This window comes from Pelophylax lessonae, assembly GCF_965119305.1.
Source record: "Pelophylax lessonae genome assembly, chromosome: 1".
NCBI lineage: Eukaryota > Metazoa > Chordata > Amphibia > Anura > Ranidae > Pelophylax > Pelophylax lessonae.
In genome coordinates, this window is record NC_138768.1 from 165274017 (window position 1) to 165294504 (window position 20488).

Sequence of the window (20488 nt, forward strand, 5' to 3'; positions counted from 1 at the left end):
AGGTGTCAGAACTGGCCGCATTATCTTGTCGTTCCCCATATCTGGTGGTTCATAGGGATAAGGTGGTTCTTCGTCCGAATCCATCCTTCCTTCCTAAAGTGGTCCTAAAGTGGTTTCAGAGTTTCATCTGAATAAGAATATTGTGTTACCTTCCCTGTGTCCTAAGCCTAGCCATCCTTGGGAGTTTGCATTACACTCCTTGGATGTGGTTCGGACAATCAGGGTACACTTGACTACTACGAACTCGTTTCGTAAAACGGATTCACTTTTTGTGATCACGGATGTCCTTAGAAAGGGGTTGCTAGATGGATCAGACAGACGGTGGTACAGGCTTATTCTATTAAGGGGCGGGATCCCCCGTTCCCTGTTAAGGCGCACTCTACTCGGGCGCTTAGTGTTTCCTGGGCCTTCCGCCATCAGGCGTCTGTGGTCCAGGTTCTCAAGGCGACTAGATCGTCGGTTCATACCTTTACAAAATTTTATAAAGTTGATGTGATGGCATTGTCGGATGCCTCTTTTGGCCGCAAGGTTCTGCAGGCCGCAATTTGAGGAGATCGTTGGTCTACCTCGAGGGTTTGTTGGGTTTTTCACTTAGGTCTCATCTTTTTGCTCGATGAGTCCTTGATGCTTCTGGTTGGCTCCGGTTGGGCCTTCTGGATTTTGATTTCTGTTATCCCACCCCTCATTTGTGGCACTGCTTTGGGACGTCCCAATGTGTTATTAATCAAGAGGACTGCGTCTGTCAATGAGCGACAGAGAAAAATGGATTTTTGTAAAATCTTACCGTAAAATCCTTTTCTCTTAAGCTCATTGACAGACGCAGTACCCGCCCCTCGGTTTTTTTGTGGGGTTGGGTTAAATTCTCTGACACTGCTTTGTGACATAACTGACATCCTGTAGCAGGAAGTGAGAGGATATACCCTCTGGGACTGCCCCTAAGGTGTGGCCAGAACGTTTTCCTTCCGTCTAGTGTCCTACTCCTGTAGAGGGCAGTATAACCCAATGTGTTATTAATCAAGAGGACTGCGTCTGTCAATGAGCTTAAGAGAAAATGATTTTACGGTAAGATTTTACAAAAATCCATTTTTTCTTGTGCTTGGATTTGGACTTCAAGCGTTAGATTTAGGATTGCTTCACACTGTATGATGTATGTGGTTTATTGTGTTTTTAATGATCTTTACACATTATGTTTCTTGCATTTGTGTTACGTTTATCCTCAAGTATTTTGGATGTTCTTCCACAGTGATTACACTCATATTGGCAATCAGTCTTTATTAGCTCATATCTACTTTTTATATTTTAATAATTCTAATGCAAAATGTGTTCAGCAATCTTCAAAGGTAGTTCATAATGTACAATTGGAATCTCCTGTTAGATAACTTATTGTTCAGATGTTTTTTTAAGTGCTGGTATAAATGTCGTCTGTTCATTTTATTTAATAAGAACAAAACTGATTCCTAAGAGAAAACCATTTCTAAGAGAAATTTGGCACTGCTATTGTGGACCACCTTCTGAAAATATTTACATGGCTATGTTCACGCTCTGGCTGCAGTACTTTCTAGGCAAATTACCTGGAGGGTACAGATCAGGAAAATCAAGTCTCTATCGGCATACTTTTTTTGGTTAGGAACTCCGATATTGTAGCACCGAGTGTGGTTCCTCTCTGATCTTTTCTCTCTCTGCTATCTACATGAGTCTCTGATAAGATTCTATGCCAACACAACAGCCTCCCCGCCCCCCTTCCATCACACAGAAGTTACATAGGAACATAGAAAAATGATGGCAGAAAAAAGAGTAGTCCATCGGATCTGCCCATTTGTTTTGTTTTGTTTTTTTTTTGTCCTTCGTTGCTTTATTGTCTGAGTATAGATCTATGTTTGTCCCTAGCACGTTTGAAGCCATTTACTGTTGACTGTCTCTACCTCTGCTGGTAGTTTATTCCAAGCATCAACTACCCTCTCAGTAAAATAATAGTTTATAAGATTAGTTTTGAACTTTCCTCCAGTTAGTTTGAGGTCATGTCCCTATGTTCTTGATTTTGGTTTCATATTGAAATAACTGAACCTTATTCACCCCCCTGATGTATTCAAAGCTTTCAATCATGTCTCCCCTTTTCCTTTTTTTCCTCCATACATTTTTAAGTCCCTGAAGTCACTCTCTATGTTCTATCCCCCAAACCTTTTAACATTTTTGTTTTTCGTCTCTAGACTCGTTCTATTTTATCAATATCTTTCTGTAAGTGAGGTCTCCATAACTCTACACATTATTCTAAATGAGGTCTTACTAAAGATCTACTGTATATAGTGGAATCCTGACCTTCTTCCTCCTGCTGGTGATCCCTCTAGTGATACATCCTACAATTCTGTATCAATCTTTTTATTAAAGTTTAGAGTAACAAGAAAGGACATTGTTGGATAGCACACAGTAGTACAAAATAAAACTGACAACATAAACAGTATGTAATATAAGAAAAAAAAATTAGTTTGGCGACAATAGTAGTTAAAAGGTGGTAAGGGTTTTGCTAAGAATCCATAAATAGTTCACAAGTAGGTGTGACAAACTACAGTAATATGATTGACCAAGTGTAACCTCTATAGTATCAGTCAGAAAAGTTGTGTCTCTATCCAGACAGCAAAAGAAAAATCTCCTGAGGTATTCTATCATGAGCAAAACCTTACGATTAACCTTAGAACGAGGATAAAGGCCAACTGTTGGGCCAACAATATACCAGAAAAGCAAAAAATAAAGATATAAAGTGATAGAAAAAGAGGCAAAAGACTAAGAAACAGGGAGAGGAGAAAAACAAGGCAAGAGAAATAAAGAGCGAGGGCCTGTCCAGAATCCCATCCAGCCAACAATCCAATGTCTGAAACCTGAAGATAAGAAAGCCAGGGGGTCCATATGCTTTCCAGTAGGGGTTGTTTGTCCCGCAGAACACTGACTAGTTTTTTGTGTAACATGATCCAGGTAAGCTTTCGCTTCATGAGGGCTAAATCAATCACAGGGCTTTTCCAAAAGGTTGCAATGGCTATTTTTGCTGCCAAAAACCTGTAGTATGCACCCTAGAATTCTATTTACTTTTCCAACTGCCTAGTCACACTGTTTTCTCATTTTTCAATCATCAGTTGACTGACAGCCTCAGCTCTGTATATTATGTCAGTTTGTAGAGGGGCGTGTGACCCTTCCCTCACTGAGGTTTAAGGTTTCACTAGATCTGTAGTGTGTGTGACAACAGATCCCCACCCCCCCGCCTGCTGGAGCTGAGTAAAATCTTTTGATCTGTGTGCTTTAGAAAGCTCTACAGGAGAAATGGTTGCAGATAAACAGGTAGAACTTATACAGGACAATTTGTTTGATCTCTTTGTATACTCTGAGGCTAACCACTTCACTGGGTATATGTAAGGGTTTACAGCCACTTTACATGGTTACATAGTTAGGTTGAAAGAAGACGCTAGTCCATCTAGTTCAACCAATTATAAAAACCACACACATATAGAAACCCTTCATATACCATCCAATGCCCACAGTTGATCCATAGAAGGGCAAAAAACCCCAACAAAACATAATCCAATTTGCTCCAGTGAGGGAAAAAATGTATTACTCATACCGCATTAGGCAATCGGATATTCCCTGGATTAACTACCCCTGTCATTATACCTCTAAATATTAATATCAAGTTATATTTTGTGCATTTAGGAATGCATCCAGGTCTTTTTTAAAACAATCTCCTAAACGGGCTGGAACCATTTCTTAAGGAAGTTTTTATGCCACAATTTCACAGCTTTTACTGTGAAGAAGCTGTTCCACATTTAAAGGTTAAATATATTTTTCTGCAGACGTAAAGAGTGCCCCCTTGTCCTCTGTAATGACCTGAAAGAGAATAACTCAACACCACTATATGGACCACTTATGTATTTATACATGTTGATTCATTTGCCTCTTTTCAAGAGAGAATAAATTCAGGTCTTCTAATCTTTCCTCATAGCTGAGCTCCTCCGTGCCTCTTAACAGTTTGGTGGCTCTTCTCTGCACTTACTCCAGTTCGCATTTATCCTGTTTGTGAACTGGAGCTCAAAATGTAATTGCATATTCCGGATGAGGTCTTACTAAAGATTCATATAGGGGCAAAGTGATGTCTCTCTCTATCTCTAAAGTATATACCTCTTTTAATACAAGAAAGTATTTTGCTATCTTTAGAAACTGCAGCTTGGCATTGTCTATGAAGTCTACGGTCTGTCAAAGCACCATTTCCTTCCTCACCATCTACTCCCCCAGCAGTTCTCACCCTAAGTGTGTATGATGCATGCATGTTTTTAGCCCCAAGTGCCTAACTTTACATTTATCAACATTAAACCTCATTTGCTGCCTAGTTGTCAAATTAAATTGAGGTCAGTTTGTAAGTTGGAGACATCGTCCTTTAAAAAGAGCTGCTGTAAATACCTGAATTTGACCTTTAGCCTCTTATCATCCCCTCTATGGATGCCCCCAGATTGGTGGAGGAAGGTACAGTCCAGGGGGCAATCAGGTATCACCTGTCCCTTATACAAAATGTATTTCAACTGCATTTTTTTTACATATGGAGCAATGAGAATCTTATGCCCAAAATAATTAAGCTATGATCAATTTTGAATAGGTGGCAAGCATTAAGGCCCATTCATACCTTAGTGCCATGGTGCATTTTGCCAATGAACCATAATGGTCCAAAAAATCAGGTGTGCAATGCATTATACCACAGCGCATGATAGTGTGTTGCGGCTTGCTGCAATGCATGTGCATTCACTCAGTGCGTTGGGGTGCCTTTGAAAATCAATAGTACCACAGCATGCTAACATAGTTCAAGTGGTTGTAAGGGTAGAAGGTTTTTTTTACCCTAATGCATTCTCTGCAGTAAAGTGTTACTAAACCCAGGAGCCTGCATTCACTATATCTGGTCTCTCACAGTACACAGAACATGGAAATGTACTTATTTTAGTAAATATAAACTGCTAAATACCTTTTCTCATCAGCAGTTTATAACAGTCTTGTGACTTCTATCTGTGTCTGCCCGAGCACTGGTTAAAGCTTGTAGGAGGAGTTTTCATTCTCCTCTGACTGTTCTATGAGGACCCTTGGTCCAAGCAGTGATGATTGGCCCTGTGCTGATCACATGCACCCTCCCAAAAAAAAAAAAAAAAAAACTCTCTAGTAATAAACATCAAACTGAGCATTTGCAGAGTGCCCCAAGTACTATCGGGAGATGGGTTAGGGACTGTAGATTAGGGGAGGATCAGAGAAGACCGGATCAAACCGACTATTTGCGCAGGACTAGCATCTTAGGTTCCACAGTGAGGTTAACAAGCATGCTTTACTGCAAATACAGACTGGTTTTTCTGTTGTGGGTTTAGTAACACTTTAACCACTTCAATACAGTGCAATTTCACCCCGTTCCTGCCCAGGCCAATTTTCAGCTTTCAGCAATGTCACGCTTTGAATGACAATTGCGCAGCCATGCTACACTGTACCCACAGTGTACTGCACAGATGAGCAGGCACTGACTGGCGGCACTGTGGGCATTGTGGGCACTGATGGGCATTGCTTGGGGGGACTTATGGGCACTGTTTTTTACAGGGTTCATACGGTCCTGGAAAACCTGGAAAAGTTTTGGAATTTGTAGATGACACTTTCCAGGCCTGGAAAGGTCATGGAAACTTAGGAAACACACTAAGGTTCTGGAAAAGTCATGGAATTATTTACTGTGGAGGAGCGGGGAGCAGATGCTTAATTATTTTAATTTATTATTTTATTCCCTAATGTTATTTTATTGCCAGTGCCACATACTATTTACTTCGCCTTTCGGGTCCGCGCTGTCACTGGCCAGCAGCAGCCGAGGAGATGATCGTTAACCAATCAGGCAGCGGGGAGGGCCGGCCGCGGTTTGCCTGGAGACACTGTGACTGGCCAGCAGCAGCAATAACAGCCGGGAGATAACAAACCAATCACAGGCAGCGGAAGTGTCACTGGAGGGCGGGCCGGCCGCATGAACGTGATGATGACGCGGAAGGGGGCGGTAACCGTTTCGGTTACTGCACCCCCGCGTCATCACGGGGTACGACAGTCTGCTGTTATAAACACAGCAGAACATTCTCTCAGGAATCAGCACAGAGCACCTGTGATCCTCCTATTTAGGATCACAGGTCTCTGTGTTGATTCCATAAGCCTATCCCCCTCACAGATAGAAAACATCCCCTAGGCATACATTTAATTCTTTGATCGTCCCTGGGTTAACCCCTTCCCTGCCAGTGTCAATATTACAGTAACAGTGCATATTTTTAGCAATGTCACTGGTCCCCCCAAAAATGTAAAAAATGTCAGTTAGGGGTCCGAACTGTCTGCTGCAATGTCGCAGTCCCGCTAAAAATCGCTGATTACTGCCATTACTAGTAAAAAAATGAATAAAAGGGACATAAATCTTTCCCCTAGTTTGTAGACGTGATGACTTTTGCGCAAAACAATCAAAATCCGCTTATTGGGATTTTTTTTATCAAAAATATGTAGCAGAATACAAATTGGCCTAAAATGATGAAAAAATTAGATTTCTCTTACGTCCTCCGACAGTCGCCGCCACCTCTAAGTCATCACTGTTGGGTATTGACTTCCTATCCGCAGGAATAGCTAGGCATATAGACTTAGTCCAAAGAAAAAAGGCATTAGCATAATTAGCATATACACACCCATGGGGGCTGTCCCATCTGGTCAATACCCCCCCTGCATCACCACTCCCAACTCATATCAAAAATAGGGAAGGGGGATAAGAAAGACCCCAGACTCCCCAGTTAAAGAGGTACTCAATGGGACAGGGGAGTGGGAATTGGGGGATTGGTTCTGGATTTAGGATACCAAGGTATATTAGTTACAAATCAACATCAAATATAAATAAAATAGTTTTTATTCCATAAAAAAGTTAATCACATAGACATAACATTATGCACAGGACAAACAAATGAAGTCAATATACAGACAGATTGACTGAAATGCATTTGACATAGTTGAAACTGTGGAGTGTAGTTGGCATATTTCCACAGTAGATTCTCTACATGTTTCGCGGACTATGCCGCTTCTTCAGGAGAAACAATGAAGGATAACAACAGGAGGTGGAGGGGAAGAGACCAACAAACAAAGGGTGAGAGAGATAGGGAGGAAAGTACATAAACCACTCATGTTAAGAAGAGATAATCACCTTTCAAAAACATTCATGTAGATATAACCATGCGGAGAGAGTGTGAGGATGCAGCATCAAAAAGTATCATAAGAATTGGTTACAAATTCCACTGGTGGTCTAGTCAGGAGAGTAACCGAGGAGAAGGAAGAGAAGGGGGGACACCCCTTGGAAAAAACCCAGCCAGGGATAAACCCTGTATCTGCTCTAGACCAAGGCACTCTTTATATCCATGTGTTGTTCCATCTGTGTATAGTAATGATAAGCCAGAACATATCATACAAGGAAAGGAAAAAATCCTAAGAAAGGAAGATATGACCGCAGTGTAAATGAAAGGTCCAACCAAAATAGGAATAAATATGGCATAGACTAAGTCTATTGACTGTTACCTGGAATGCTGCCTCAAAAACCTCCTCTCCGCATGGTGCATAAGAAGCCGACGCCGCCATCAGGCCGCGCGGGCTTCTTATGTGTCTCCGAGCGTGTATGACGTCACCACGCCGCGAGCGGCGTCAGACGTCACACGCCCAGTCCCTCCAAGGTGTGCGTGAGCGTACACAGGCACACCCCGCCGGACATCCGGCGGAACCAGCGGAGGACCGCTGGCAAGGAGGGACACATATCCGCCGGAAAGACCAGACCCCGCCACTAATCCCCAAGGTCCCGCCTCCAGGTGTCAGCAGAGAATATGGAAAAGCAAAAAACAATTTATTAGCATATATAAGCCCACATTAAACAAAGTCAAAGAGGTAAACACATAATAGCTACAGAAATAGCATACATGTATACTTAGATTCTTCCCAATACTGAGATAACGATATTGGGCATTGTACCTCAATACATATTGCATACAGATGTATAAATATACCCATTGAATCGGTCCAATTAGGACCTATTTTAGACATCCATCCGGAGAGGAAGGGGTAAGGGTGGGAGAGAAATGGGAAGGGAAACAAGGGGAAAAGGGAAAGAAAGGGGGGGGAGGGGAGAGGGGCAAAGGTGAGGGGGGTGGAGGAAGGACTGGGGAAGGGGAATGAGAAGGGAACATGGAACAGTAGGAGGACCATAAAGATCCCCAGGGAAGAGGGAAAGGGGGGGAGAGAGAAAAAAAGGACATAACGAAAAAAGGGGGGATGATTTGTTTAATTTCTAAATCATATAGGGATCATAGAAAAGGCTTATATGAGACGACCTCATTCAAGCCAGGGGGAGTGGTGGCATTTAGCCTTTCAATCCATTGAGTTTCACGCTGAAGCAATTTCTGGTCCCAATTGCCCCCACGTGGGTCCTCAAGTATGGCATCAAGAACGAAAAATTTCACCACCTCGGGTGGTATCTATGGTGGAGGCCAATGTGGCGTCCAACTGCTGTTAATTTACCACCTGAGGAGTAATATAGATGGTCTCCTATTCTCTGGCGTAGCTCTCGTCTGGTTTTGCCAACGTAGTAAGCCCTACATTGGCAAACCATCAAATAAATGACACCCCTCGTTCCACATTGACTGTGGCTTCGAGGGGTCCACAGTTCCCCATTGGGGAGTCGGTAAGTTGAGCCCTCTAATATCCAAGGGCAACGTGGGCATTCTTGACAGGCAAAGGTACCCCTATTACCTGAGGAGCGGGGTCTAGCTATGGTGTAGTGACTATGAACCAACTGGTCCCGAAGGGACGTAGCCCTTCTAAAGACCAGCTCTGGGGTGTCCCTAACATAATTCTTTAAAATGTGGTGATCAGTAAGTAGATGCCAATGGCGAGTAATTACTGAACGCAATTGTTGATGATTTATATTCAGCCATTGTAAAGTGTTTGGTGCGTTGGGTAAGTTCATTTTCTAGATGAAGGTTTTATCTGTCTTTATCAAAAATGAACTTATAAGTCAAATTTCTTGAGAATAAATAAAGATCTTTGATGGTATCCATCACATTGATGGAGTCAAAAGGGCAAAAACCCAAACCCAAATGAAGTACTGAGATTTCATCCTGAGTGAGGGAGTGACTAGTGAGGTTGATAATATTCAACCCTGTGTGTTCGTGGGAGAAGGAGTGTTGGGAAGTGGTGGGAGGGGTGCTTGGATTTTGGGAAAGTACACATCCAAGTTGCCTTGTGATTTGCGGTGTTCGATAAGGGCTGGGTCTAAAAAAACGTCGTCAGCCGGTATAGGGGTGCGAGATGTGCTTGCTATTGTATTCAGTGCCCTGGGAATTGTGCTATGTAGTGTAGTGTTAATTTTGTGTTGTTTATTGCTTTTTTGCCTTTAGATTCATTAGGTGAAATTCCAGGATGAGACCGCTTCCTAACATTGCCTTGTTTGAATTGACCTAGGGGTCTGGACTGACTGTGTAAGGAAGAAACCGAAGAAACAGAAGAATCGGATTCTGTGTATTCATAGGTCTGGGGAGGATTGTGGGGGTGGGGAACACCCCTTCTTCCCACAGGTCTTCCCGACCATTTATATGCATATCCTTCAGAGAAGGCTAGTTGGTCTTTAATAAATTTATTTTGTTTCTTGGAAATAATGTCTTTATTTAGATTCTCTATTTTGTCCTTTATTTCTTTCCATTTGGCAGGGAAAGAGGGAAGTTTTCAATGTCTTTATCCAAAACGGTCATGTCCTCTAAATATTGTTTTCTTAATACTTTCATAAGGTCTGAACTACATTGAGTCAGGCATTTTTCCCACTCTTGCTTCAGGGTTGCCGTAGGTTCCCTGATAGTGGGAAAAATCTGTACCCTCAGCCCAATAGGGCAAATTTCCTGGTCAATATAGTATTTAAAATATTCTAGGTGCCAATAAAGATTCGACTTACGTTTAAGTAGACCGAAAATTTTGTTATAGAAATGTTTGGAATCTTCCTCGATTTTTCTACCTGTCAGACAGGAAGTGTGGATACCAGTCATGAATCCTGTCCATGCTGTTCCCAAAACGTCCATGATGGCCAGTACCAGATACAAAAGGAGCTGAAAATAAAGTTTTAATCTGCCTAGCGTCAGGAATAGTCAGGCTTCCCTTGTGCTGGGGCTTCAGTCTCAGCCTTCCTAATCTTTTATTTGATTTTCTTTGAAAATGTCAGTTTTTCTTTACTTTACTAGCTGTTTATTTTGTCAGCTTCCAGTGTTAGTCTTCTCTTCGGATGAAGATGGATCATGCGGTGCTGGGATTCGGACTGGCCGCCCTGGTTCTCCAGAGCAAAAGGGTCAGATGGACCCCCAGCCCGCCATCGAGCGTTCAGCTATGGTTCGCCCTGGCATTAAGAACGACCCATCCCTGTTCGCTGCAGGGATGCCGCCGTGAGGTGGCTACCTCACAGGACACATCTGCGGTGCTGCAGTGTCATGTCCCTGGCTCACGGCACTCCCTGTCAGGAGAGGACAGCGGTTTTCAGTGCATAGAGGCACCCCACGCCATCTGGTACAGGTAAGTACTTCTGTGTGGGGCCTCTGTCTGGGGTGGCAGTCTGTGTTGCTGTGTGTTCCCCATGTCTGTGCCTGTGTGACTCCCTGATGCGGTCCCTGCGGGGATCGCTTGTGCAGTTTCCGTATGTGTGGGGATCCCCCTCCCTGTGTCATCTCGGTGCATTGTTGGGGGTGCAGAGGTTGTGTGGCGACCGCAGCGGAGTGAATTTGCGTGGTCCACCATCTTTGATTTAGACAAGCATGGTCGACCTCTCTGTGGGCGATTCTGTATGCTGTTTTGGCGCCATCCCCCGCCATTTTGGTGGGCGTAGAACGTTCGGTCCGAACTATCGGTCCGACCGCATGTTTCGGCGGCCGTTTTCTTGAAGCCTCCAATGCAATCCTATGGGGCAGCCATTTTCCCTGAGTCGGCAAGTCTTTACGTTCAGCCTACTTCAGCAGCACTTCCTTTCCACAGGCAGCAGGACATCGGTGGCAACGCTCTGCGGGCTCTGCAGGTTATCGCTTTCACTGTTCCTCTGTTTTATCGCTTCTGGCTCAGTTTTCTCTCTCCTTTTGGGGTCTTTGGCACTGTAGCTGTAGCGGTGGGCTGCGCATTTCGCAGCGATTTAAAGGGGCAGTACACATTTATTGCACTGTTTTTTTCTGTGAACTTTGAGCAATGGATTCTCAAGAATGCAAGTTCCCCCCGGCTTTAGTGGGGGTTCCCAGTTCTCCTGTGGCCCCGATTTAACTGCTGTAGTGGCGACTTTGGTGTCTAATATGGAAATGCTGTTGTCTGAACGTGCTGCAAAAAAGAGGCCCAGATTGTCTCTCTCTTCTGATTCAGATGGGGATATGACTGCTGCTGCGAGCGTGCCCTTTTCAGGGTTCCGCTCATCCCTGGACCCCCCAGGGTCTGAGGGGGAGGGGGAGATGGAGGGGGTTGATACTTCCTCCCCAGGGTCACCTGAAGTACGGGCGACCATGGACGAGTTGATTGTTTCTGTTAAGGAAACCTTTACATTTGGAGGATGAGTCCTGTCCTCCGGGCGTTGTGTCCTCATTTGGGACGCACAGGACCCGCAAGTCTGCGCAGGTTTTTTCCTTGCCCAGCTGAGTTTCATTACACTGTTAATGAAATGTGGCGCACGTTAAAACGTCCATCCCTGGTACCTAGTCGGTTCAAATTGCTTTTATCCTTTTGCGCCGGCTACGGAATCACGATGGTGTGTGCCTCCACAGGTAGATCACACTGTGGCCGTGTTGAACAAGGCTACCTTGCTTCCTACCGAGGATACCCCGGTTTTCCGGGATCCCACGGACCGGTGGTTGGAGTCTCTAGCTCGCCGTTCCTATACGGTGGCGGGTTCGTTGCTCAGACCCGTTTTCGCGTCCGTTCTGGTGGCTCAGGCGGTGGCTGCTGGGACTAAGATGCTTCGGTGCAATCTTGTGTCTGACGGAGTCCCGCCTGCCCGGCTGAAAATGGTGGATCAGATCCACCAAGGAGTCATGTATTTGTGTGATACAGCCTTGAATGAGGCTCCCTTAGTGGCTCGCCTCTCTAGTGTCGCGGTGCTTAACCGGTGACTGATATGGCTGAAGAGCTGGTCGGCCGACCAGTCCTCAAGGAAAACTGTTGCTGATTTTCCCTATGCTGGCTCTCGCCTTTTTTGGCGAGGCGTTGGACACCCTGGTGACAGGCGTCATGGGGGGCGAGAGCACTATGCTGCCCCAGAACCCGAAGAACAAGTCTTTTCGAGGCAAGCGGGGTTCTGCGCCTAGATCCGATCAGGGGCCTTTTCGTGCCTTTCGGAACCAATCCAAGGGCAAGCCCTTCAAGGCCCAGGGCAACCAGAAGAAGCCCTGGGCGGATAAGCAGAAGTCCGGCAATGCCGGCTCGGCCGGTCAATCCGCCTCTGCCTGAGGGGGCGCCCTCACCCATTTCAGGAGTGGGGGGACGTTGGCGCGGTTTCCTCCAACCTTGGCTGCTCCGGATATCGGACAGGTGGGTTCAGAAAATCGTTCGATCGGGTTACAAGATCGAAATCCTTTCCCGGCTGGCGGACAGATTCTTTCCCTCCAATCTTCCTCTGCTTCCGGGGCGTCTGCAGGACTTGCATCAAGCGGTGCAGGACCTGCTTGCTCAGGGAGTGATTGTCCCGGTGCCTCATCGGGACAGGTTTCGGGGGTTTTATTCGAATCTGTTCGCTGTGCCCAGGAAGGAGGGCAAAGTGCGTCCTATTCTGGACCTGAAAGCGCTTCGGAAGTTTCGAATGGAGTCTCTCCGTTCGGTGGTGGCCTCCTTGAGTCCAGGTGAATTCCTGGCTTCGATAGATCTGAAGGATGCGTACCTGCACATCCCCGCTTTTCGAGGGTCATCAGTGGTACCTTCGGTTTGCTATCGCAGAGGACCACTACCAGTTTGTAGCGTTACCTTTCGGTCTCGCTTCGGCACCAAGAGTGTTTACCAGAGTGTTGGCGCCGGTTCTGGGCCTGCTGAGAATCTGTCCATCACGGTACAGTTGCTCCAGGAGTTTGGATGGACCATCAACGTTCAAAAATCGGCGTTGTCTCCATCGCTTCGCCTTCCCTACCTGGGAATGGTTCTGGACTCTGCTCAGGCAAAGGTGTTCTTGCCGGAGGACAAGCTCCGGACTTTGCGGGACGAGCTCAGGTCCCTCTGGGACATCCCGGCCTCATCACTCAGGACCTGTATGCGGGGCCTGGGGTTGATGGTTTCGGCCTTCAAGGCGATACCCTTTGCTCAGTTCCACACGCGGGCTCTCCAGACGGAGTTCCTGGCTAGGTGGGACAGACTGCCTCAGTCCTTGGGTCTGGATGTCTCCTTGGGTCATCAGATCAGATTGGCTCTTCTGTGGTGGCTCCAGTCCCCGTCGGTGGCGGAAGGCAAGTCCTTCCGTCCGTTGGTGTGGACGGTGGTTACCACGGCCGCCAGCCTATCGGGCTGGGGTGGAGTCCTGGGCAACCTGTCTGCCCAGGGCACTTGGTCGGCGGAGGAGTCCTCCCTCCCGATAAATGTGCTGGAGTTACGAGCGATCAAACTCTGTCTCTTCCAGTGGTCGGACCGTCTCCGGGGCCTGCCTGTCCGCGTACAGACGGACAATGCTACCGCGGTGGCTTACATCAACCACTAGGGGGGCACCAGGAGTGCTCGAGCGGCCCGGGAGGTGACCGACATTCTGTCTTATGGGACTTGAACTTGGTTCTGTCCGTGTTACAGCGTGCTCCCTTTGAAAACATCGGGGAGAAATCGTTGCCTCTGCTGTCGAAAAAGGTTGCTTTTCTAGTGGCGATCACTTTGTAACGCTCCTGCGTTTTATGTATGATGTGGATTTTCAGCTGCAGAAATATTCCACTTCAGTAGTCATGTAGAGAAACGCTGAGACACCAATCCCAACTCCCAATGACTCATCATGTGTGGATGATCTCAATTCAGCAAGTAAATACACACACTCAATAAGATGTTTCCTAGAGTGACTTATGTATATAGTAACACAGTGATGATAGGCTGAAGAGACAGATTGGGTAGAGATGGTAGATGACAGACACTTGAAAGGAAATGTTCTTGAAAGTAAGATAGTAGCAGATGGGATGCAGATAGGTTTAGCAATCATGTATGGTAGCAGATGACAGAGTAGCAGGTGGACATACAGGAGAGATCAACCCAGTGCAAGAACAGGTGGTAGTAGGCTCAAGAGCTAGCAATCTTAGATAATGCAGATGTAGTAATAGTCCTTAGTATGCAGAGCTAGATAGTGTAAGCTTTAGTATGAAGGTTATAGAGGTTTCCCCTGTGGGGTACTTATCACTAATAGCAATGTAGCAGAGGAGAGGTTCGGCAAAGAGCGGATGATCCGGTAGCGGGATACAAGGATCAGCGCAGCGTGGTTCCGACAGCGAGGTATGCTTGCAAGCATGAGAGCTTCAAGACAGGTTAGCATCAAGGCACAAAGCAGTTTGAACGAACACATGTGAGTGAGAGCCGGCGATCTAAATAGCCATCCAGTCCGGCGCTCAGTGATGACAGCATCAGTCTTAAAGGTGTATGCGCACCTTACCAAAAGAGAATGGTGGGGCGCATACACTTATGAAAGAGTAATTAGGGTACCCAAAGGTACCAGAACATTACAGTACCCCCCCCTTAAGGCCGGCTCCCGAAGGCCTCTGGAGCTGGTTTGTCTGGGTACTTCGCATGAAAATTGCGGATTAATCTAGAGGCATGTATGTCAGAGGTGTTTAGCCAGGTGTCGTCTTGGGGCCCATAGTTCTTCCATCGAACCAAGTACTGAAGTCTTCCTCTGTGGATACGAGAATCCAGAATCTCTTTTATCTCATATTCTTCTCCACCTTCAACTTGTACAGGAGGAGGAGGTGGGATAGTAGGCCTTATTCCTTGGTCAGGAACATGGGGCTTCAGTAGCGACACATGGAAAATGGGATGTATTTTGAGGTCTATTGGCAATGTAAGCTGTACTGCAGCTTTTCCAATAAGTTTCTTGATTGGGAAAGGTCCCAAGAACAGAGGTCCAAGCTTTTTGCTAGGGATTTTCAGTCTTAAATTTTTTGTTGAGAGCCAAACGAGGTCCCCGATAGCGTACTGAGGAGAAGGTCTTCTGCGAAGATCATAGTACTTCTTTTGTTGACTATGAGTGTGTGCAATGGTAGTATTAAGCAAACCCAGAGAGTCCTTTATTTGGGTAAGATAGTCTGAAGCTACTGGGTTATTTGAAGGAAGGATGCGTGGTGGAAGAATAGAGGGATGAAACCCATAGTTCAAGTAGAACGGACTCTGCTTGGTCGTACTGTGGGTTGCGTTGTAGGCAAATTCTGCCAGAGGGAGAAGATCCACCCAATCATCCTGTTGGTAAGAAGTGTAACAACGTAAATATTGCTCGATGCATTGGTTGACTCTTTCAGTCTGTCCGTTGGTCTGCGGATGGTAAGGAGAAGTGAGCTTCCGCTCGATCCGTAGTATGTGACATAGTTCTTGCCAGAACTTGGAAATAAATTGTGATCCACGGTCAGACAGAAGAGTTTTTGGGATACCATGTAACTTAAAGACATGTTTCATCAGGAGTTCTGCCGTTTGTTTGGACGAAGGTAGTCTGCGAATAGCAATGAAATGTGCCATTTTTGTCAGATGGTCCACTGACACTAAGATGGTATTAAATCCTTTGGAAGTAGGCAATTCCACTATAAAGTCCAAGGACACAACTTCCCATGGAGTTTGGGGTATTGGTAGACTGCATAGTAGACCGGATGGTCTCGTAGTGTCAATTTTGGACCTGGCACAGACATTGCATGAAGAGACGAATTTTTGTATAGATGTTTTCATGTCAGGCCACCAGAATTGCCTGGTAATCAGATTAAGAGTCTTTGTCATACCCATATGTCCTGCCATAGGCACATCATGCGATAATTCCAAGATCTTGGTGCGTATGGTAGGTGGTATGTAAAGTTTGTCGTTGTAGTAGAGGAAGCCTTCTGCATCAGTATTTAGTTGTGGTGGGGGTGAATCCAAACTTATACCATGCAAAACCTCTTCCTTCAAGGAACGGACAACTCCAATAATGCGTTTGTGAGGTATTATAGGAACGGAAGGGATTTCGAAGTAGTTTTCTTCAGTTAGTCGTGACAGTGCATCCGCCTTTTTGTTCTTATCTGCAGGTGTGTAGGTCACTAGGAAGTTAAACCTTAGAAAGAATAGTGACCATCGTACCTGTCGGTGCGAGAGAGTTTTGTTAGTCTGAAGATATTGGAGATTTTTATGGTCCGTGTATATAAGTATTGGTAATTGGGTGCCTTCAAGTAGATGTCGCCAATTCTCCAGAGCCAATTTTATAGCAAGCAGTTCCTTTTCACCCACGGGGTAATTTATCTCTGGACTGCTTAGGGATTTAGAAAAAAAGGCGACTGGATGAAGTGGTGAAGTGTGAGTTGGTCGTTGGGAGAGTATTGCTCCTACTGCCATGTTTGACGCATCTACTTCCAGAATGTATTGGATAGATGGGTCTGGATGGCGTAGTATGGGAGCAGAAGTAAACCTTGTCTTTAACAGGTGAAAAGCTTTATTTGCTTCATCTGACCATTTGAATGTTTTTTTAATGCTAGTGAGCTGTGTGAGGGGTCTCACAATGGCAGAGAAGTTTCTAATGAACTTCCTGTAGAAATTTGAAAATCCAAGGAATCGCTGTAGCGCCTTGCGTGTGGTTGGTGTAGGCCAATCCTGAATGCAGGATATCTTACTCATGTCCATCTCGATTCCTGTTTTGGATATGATGTAGCCTAGAAACAGTACCTCTTCTTTATGAAACAAGCATTTTTTCAGTTTCACAAAAAGGTTGTGTGCAAGCAATCTCGATAATACTAGTCTTACATGTCTTATGTGTTCAGACAGGGATCGTGAATATATAAGTATATCGTCCAGATATACCACAACACAGACATCTAGTAAGTCTCTGAAAATATCGTTTATAAATCGTTGAAAAACTGCAGGGGCGTTGCATAGCCCGAATGGCATTACAAGATATTCTAACAATCCGTATCTGGTTCTGAATGCAGTCTTCCACTCGTGTCCATCACGGATTCGAATGAGATTGTATGCTCCTTTCAGGTCCAATTTTGAAAAATAGGTAGCTCCAGGCACCTGCTCAATGAGCTCAGGGATAAGCGGTAGAGGATAGCGATCTTTTATTGTAATAGCATTCAATTGCCTATAGTCGATGATAGGCCTGAGACTTGAGTCCTTATTGCGGACAAAAAAGAGTCCTGCTGCTGTGGAAGAAGTGGAAGGTCTAATAAAACCTTTTTCCAAATTCTCATCCAAATAGTCTTTGAGATGGGAAAGTTCATCCTGTGAAAGAGGATAAACATGACCGAACGGCAATTTGCTATTTGGGAGTAGATCAATGCTACAATCATAGTCTCGATGGGGAGGTAGTGCTTGAGCATTTTTCTCAAAAAAAACCTCAGAGAGATCCTGATAACATAGTGGTACAATCTCATCTGTCACCACAGACAGGATCTTCCTGAAAGATGGGAGGTTACACGTACCCTCGCAATAGCAAGAGAGGAAGGTTAGGGTCCGTTCCTTCCAATCTATGGTTGGTTGATGTGTGTGCAACCAGGGAAGTCCCAAAACAATTTGAAAGTGGGGTGAAGGTATTAGATCGAAGGTAGTGGTCTCCATATGAGACCCGTTAGTAGTGACTAGGAGTGTCTGTGTCTGATCAGTGATCGGACCAGAGGATAAAGGAACACCGTTAATAAGACTCACTGAGACAGGTTTAAGTTTAGAAATAATAGGAACTTTATTTAAAGCAGCAAAACGTATGTCAATATAATTTCCACAAGATCCTGTGTCAATCATGGCCTTAGTAGTAATCCTGTTCTGGTCCCACTGTAATGTTAAGCAAACAGAAAGGTAAGGGTTAGTGATTGAAGTTGTCAATCCCCCTAGGAGGACATGTGAACACTCACCCTTCTTTTTGTAGACTAGGGGACAGACGTTTATCTTGTGATCCGGGGATGCACAGTACAAGCAGAGATTACCAGATCGTCTTCTGGCTCTTTCCATAGTTGATAGAGGTGGGCGTATGGTTCCTACCTCCATAGGAACGGGGTCAACGGCCGAAATCCGAGAAGAACTGGATAATGGCATTCCCATTTTCTCAGCCTTTCTTTCTCGTAGTCTTCTATCTATGGTGATACTGAGTTGTATCAATGCATCCAGGGTTTTTGGCAGATCCGCTCGGGCGAGCTCGTCTTTAACGGCCTCTGATAGGCCAAGCCTAAATTGGGTTTTCAGAGATACATCATTCCATTCTGAATCAAGGGTCCATCTCTTGAATTCTGCGACAAAGTCTTCTACAGGTCTCCCACAAGGATCTTAATTGAAGATCGGCAGTACTCTGCCTATTGGGATCATCATATAGGCTAGTGAGTTCTGCTAGGAACAAGGCATAGGAGTTGAGAAGCTGATCGCTTTTCTCAAAAAGAGAGTCTGCCCAGGCCCGAGGATCGCCTGATAGGTAAGAAATAATAGTACAAACCTTAATGTGATCAGTAAGGTAGGTACGGGGTTTTAGCAAGAAAAGTAACTCACATGCGTTTTTAAATTCGCGAAATTTTTTACGATCGCCTGTAAATACCAAAGGAGGATTTATTTTGGGTTCAGGGGACTGAGCAGTGGTAAGTTGTGTCAGTCTAATTGCCTGCTGCGACAGAGCCTGATTGTCTTCTTTTAATTCAGCAAGTGCGTGTATTAACGCAGTTACTTGCTGTTTTAATTGTGTCATCTGAGTGGTTATTTCTGCTGAATCCATTTGTGGTTCGTTCAATCTGTAACGCTCCTGCGTTTTATGTATGATGTGGATTTTCAGCTGCAGAAATATTCCACTTCAGTAGTCATGTAGAGAAACGCTGAGACACCAATCCCAACTCCCAATGACTCATCATGTGTGGATGATCTCAATTCAGCAAGTAAATACACACACTCAATAAGATGTTTCCTAGAGTGACTTATGTATATAGTAACACAGTGATGATAGGCTGAAGAGACAGATTGGGTAGAGATGGTAGATGACAGACACTTGAAAGGAAATGTTCTTGAAAGTAAGATAGTAGCAGATGGGATGCAGATAGGTTTAGCAATCATGTATGGTAGCAGATGACAGAGTAGCAGGTGGACATACAGGAGAGATCAACCCAGTGCAAGAACAGGTGGTAGTAGGCTCAAGAGCTAGCAATCTTAGATAATGCAGATGTAGTAATAGTCCTTAGTATGCAGAGCTAGATAGTGTAAGCTTTAGTATGAAGGTTATAGAGGTTTCCCCTGTGGGGTACTTATCACTAATAGCAATGTAGCAGAGGAGAGGTTCGGCAAAGAGCGGATGATCCGGTAGCAGGATACAAGGATCAGCGCAGCGTGGTTCCGACAGCGAGGTATGCTTGCAAGCATGAGAGCTTCAAGACAGGTTAGCATCAAGGCACAAAGCAGTTTGAATGAACACATGTGAGTGAGAGCCGGCGATCTAAATAGCCATCCAGTCCGGCTCTCAGTGATGACAGCATCAGTCTTAAAGGTGTATGCGCACCTTACCAAAAGAGAATGGTGGGGCGCATACACTTATGAAAGAGTAATTAGGGTACCCAAAGGTACCAGAACATTACACACTTCGGCTCGCAGGGTGTCGGAGCTGGCGGTGTTGTCTTGCCGTTCCCCTTACTGATAATTCACAAGGATAAGGTGGTTTTGCGACCACCCCCATCCTTCCTTCCCAAGGTGATCTCTGAGTTCCACCTTAATGAGGACATTGTCCTGCTTTCGCTTTGTACAAAGCCTAAGCATCCTAAGGAGTTTGCCTTGCATTCCTTGGATGTTGTAAGGGCGATCAGGGTTTACCTGTCGTCTACGGAATCCTTTCGGAAGACGGATTCCCTATTTGTCCTTCCTGAGGGATCTCAGAAGGGCGTGGCTGCATCTGCAGCAACTATTGCCGAATGGATCAGACAGACCATTGAGCAGGTGTATGTCTTGAAGGAACGGGTTCTGCCCTTCCCTGTTACAGCGCACTCTACCAGGTTTTTGAGTGCGTCCTGGGCCTATTGGCATCGGACCTCGATGGCCCAGGTGTGCAAGGCTGCGACTTGGTCGTCGGCGCACACTTTTTCCACATTCTACAAAGTAGATGTTCTGGCATCAGCTGATGCTTCTTTTGGCCGCACAGTTCTCAGTGCGGCAGTGCCATGATTGACCCTTGAATTTTTTTCTGGGTTCCTGGCTGTTGGCATTTGCTTTCCTGGGCTGTTGCTCCTGTTGAGCAGTGTTTTTTCTGTTGCCCAGTTGGTTCTCTTACAGTGCATGTAAGATTCCTTTC

At 45.3% G+C, this 20488-nt stretch overlaps 1 protein-coding gene across 1 annotated transcript in view; it reads left to right on the top strand.

The window, feature by feature from the left end:
• Nucleotides 1-20488, top strand: part of LOC309544673 (uncharacterized protein) — a 185804-nt gene that overhangs the window by 34348 nt on the left and 130968 nt on the right. The gene's annotated exons all lie outside the window — the stretch shown is intronic.